The sequence below is a fragment of the Chenopodium album genome, chromosome 12, assembly GCF_948465745.1.
Source record: "Chenopodium album chromosome 12, dcCheAlbu1.1, whole genome shotgun sequence".
Lineage (NCBI taxonomy): Eukaryota > Viridiplantae > Streptophyta > Magnoliopsida > Caryophyllales > Amaranthaceae > Chenopodium > Chenopodium album.
This window is the reverse complement of record NC_137845.1, coordinates 19,377,541-19,381,234: the sequence shown is the minus strand read 5'-3', so window position 1 is coordinate 19,381,234 and position 3,694 is coordinate 19,377,541. Positions and strand designations below refer to the sequence as shown.

Here is a 3,694-nt window from a genome sequence, read left to right as displayed (position 1 = left end):
TTTAATAACACAAATCTCAAAAAAAAAAAAAATATCAAAATTTGCGATTTCAAGATGGGTGTTTAAATGAATAAATGATGCAAATTTGAAAGGGAAAAGTAAATACCTGATGAGGAGCTAGGCATGAATATTCTTACAGAATTTTGTCATCGACTGAGAATCTGTACAAGAATGAACAATGGAGGTGCAATCTCGGATTCACGGTAGTATAAATCGGAGAAGAAATCAGAATTATTCGGTAATGGAAAAGTGTGAGTTGCGTACTTGCGTATCCCTTCTATCTATTTTTCAATGCATCTTTTTTTAAAAAAAAATAAAAAAAAATAAAAAAAAAAAAGGGAAAGAAAAAAATGAATCGGTATACTTGACGTTTTTTTTTTATCAATTTTGAACTAGAGATGTCAATGTGATGGATCGATCCGCCCATCTCCGATAGATCTGTCAAAAGTTGACTCGACTCGAACTATTGACCCAAACCCGATTATTATCTACCCATTTGAACCCGAAAAAATGGTGATCCAAATTCGACCTGAAACCAACCCTAAACCCGAGTTGACCCGAGTATGTGAGACCCGAACTCGAACATGAACCGACCTGGAGATGACCTGACCCGAATGTAACCCGTAAATTATTGACTTGAACCGAAATTGACCCAAACCCGTTTTAACCCGTCAAAACCCGAATTTAACACTTACTAACCCGACTCGAAATCAACACGACTTGTTATTGACCGACCTAAATTCAACCCAAATTGTTCCTGACCCGATTTCAAATCACCTTAAATGCAATTAAGACCACCTTATTATTGTTGATCAAAGCATTTTGTCTAGGGAGATCAAGTCGGTCCAGGCCAGCAAAAAAAAAAGAGCACCATCCCCAAATTTTAAGAGTTAAATATAGTATATATTTGTTGTATGGTCAAAGGAGAAAATTATCTCCTAAATTATAGACTATAGTTCCCTAGTGTATATGTTGCCATATATATTATAGTCAAAGGAAATAATTAGCTTGATAAAAATGATAATTATCTATTTATAGTTAGTTGAACCCGAATATGACCCGTCCTAATTGTAACCCGCAAATTATTGACTCTAACATAACCCAACTTGAAGCCGAAAATGACCCGACTTGGAAATGACTCAACCTGATTATAACCCACAAATTATTGACTTGAACAGAACCCGACTTGACCCCGAGAATGACCCGACTTGAAAATGACCCGACCTGATTATAACCCGCAAATTATTGACTTGAACCGAACTCGACTCAAACCCGAGAATGACCCGACCTGATTCCAACCCGCAAATTATTGACTTGAACCGAACTCGACTTGAACCTGAGAATTACCCTAACCCGTTTTAACCCGTGAAAACCCGAATTAAACCCGACCTATTGTTCACCCGACCCAAATGTAACCCGACCTAAACCCGACCCAAACCCGACCCAATCCCGATAAGATGTATGACCCGACGTGACCCGACTCAAGCATGACCTAACCCGAACCCGACCCGCATAGATTATGGCATTAACCCGAATTGACCCGACCCGCATAGATTATGGCATTAACCCGAATTGACCCGACCCGAGTTGACCAGACCCAAACCCAACCCGTTTACCCGAATTGACAGCTCTAATCCCCGGGTCTCGGATTGGCAGGTAGTAATAGGGATAGGGATAAAAATCATTAGGGGTGAAAGTTCGGTATTCGGTTTTAATTATAGCCCAAACTGAATCCAAACCGAATTATTTCGGTTTTAGAACCGAATTCTGATCCAATCCAATCCAATCCGATCCAAACCAAAATAATTCGGTTTCGAAAAATGGATACAATCCAAACCAAATTTTTTTTGGCCTGTTTTTTTAGGCCTTAAAAATTAGGCTTTTAATTAGACCTATTGTTTTTGCTCATTTGAAGGCCTAAATTTTGTACCTGTTCCTGAACAAAAGCATAAATTTTTAAGAAAAAGCTTCCACAATATCATGAATTACAACACTCAAATCTTTAAGGATAATAATTATAAAAAAAAAAATCGTCCAACCATTAGAATAAAATTACAGAGATAATAATAGTCTTTAAAATGAAATAACAATGCAGCTTGAATCAAATGGCAGCAGCTTCATTCAACATGCAGCTTGAATTCTTCAAACGTTCTATCAAGATCAACGAAGTCCGGGTTATTTTGACCACCAATTGTCAATTTGTCATATTCTGCAAGTCGGCAATCAAAAAATAAACAAGTTACATAATATATTTGAAAATAATGAATAAATTTATAACTAATTGACGGTAAACTTGTTTTGAGTAGTATGGTTTGATAATTTCAAAAGGCAGCCAATTTGTTAAATAAAAGAGAAGTAATTGAGATTGAAAGAAAAAGCAGATTATGATAAAATGAACATATACCCGAATAATTGGCCGAAGTTAGAAGAAGTTGCCGCCGATTTTGTACTGTGGTTTGTAAATTCCGGCAACTGGTATTCACCAATTGGATAAAAGGAAATCTAGGGACAAAGAAACAAAGGAATATCACCAATTCAAACATAACAAAACATCAAATTCCCCAATTCGAATAGAATAAAACATCAAATTCACCAATTTGAAGAGAAGCAGGAAAAGAGAAGTGAAATGAGAATTCTTACCTTTGAGTGACTGAGAGAGGTGGTGGGGAGGGAATGTGGTGGTGAGCGGCGGTGAAGTGGCAGTGATCTGAGGGAGAACGAACACCGGAACAGAGCGGCCGAGCGTATACAAGTGAGATACGTTAAGAACACAAGTGAGGAAGGTGACTTGAGATATATACCTAAACTGGAGTACTGGACTGGTGGTGGTGGACGGAGGGAGTGAGGTGGTGAGGGAGAAAAGAGGGGAAATCTAGGGTTTTGGTGAGGAAGGTGCCGAGGGAGAGTGAAAGGGAAATGGGAAAAGAGGGGAAGAAATCTAGGGTTTTGGGTATATATATATATATATATATATATATATATATATATATATATATATATATATATATATATATATATATGATAATGGGCTGGGATTAGTGGACTTAATAAATTTGGGTTTGATTTTCGGTTTTTCGAATCCCAAAACTGAATTCAAACCGAAATATTTCGATTTCCATTTTTTTCAAACCGATCCAAACCGAATTGCTTATTCGGCTCGGTTTGGTTCGATTTTTGGTTTTTATCCAATTTACTTTCACCCCTAAAAATCATTATTCGCCATGAGTGATGGGGCGGGGTAGATTTTAGGTTGTACACTTGTACTCGCCCCGCCCACTTCATACCCGCCCCATCCCCACCCCATACCCACCTCTTTATATTATTAGAAACAAAATTATGTACTTTACACTATTTTATAAAATAATAATGTAAAATAAGTAAATATAATGGACTTGAGTGGGAAACCGTGGCTATGTGGTGGTGATTTAACCTAATGATGATGTCGAGTGAGAAGCAAGGGGGTTAGGATTTTTGTAATGAGGAAGCTGATATATTTGCGTGAAGCGGTGAATTTTTGTGAGTTGGTTTACATGGTATTGTAGGGAATATTTCAAGCATTACCCCAAACTTGAACCCCATTATGGTCATACACTTAGGCATGGTGGCGTCCAAAGGGAAGGAAGCTAGAGCAAAAGAATCGCCAACAAGTTTTAGGAACTTGTAAACCGTTCACAAGGTGAAGATTACACCCCTT

The 3,694-nt window shown here is 37.7% G+C and overlaps 1 long non-coding RNA gene across 1 annotated transcript; it reads right to left on the bottom strand.

The window, feature by feature from the left end:
• Positions 1 to 1,985: 1,985 nt before the first annotated feature.
• On the bottom strand, positions 1,986 to 2,933 carry LOC145572198 (uncharacterized). Its single transcript, XR_014096718.1, has 3 exons — positions 2,641 to 2,933; positions 2,405 to 2,502; positions 1,986 to 2,209 (listed from the first exon to the last, which is right to left on the bottom strand). It is a non-coding gene; the product is annotated as an uncharacterized LOC145572198 (long non-coding RNA).
• Positions 2,934 to 3,694: the final 761 nt, after the last annotated feature.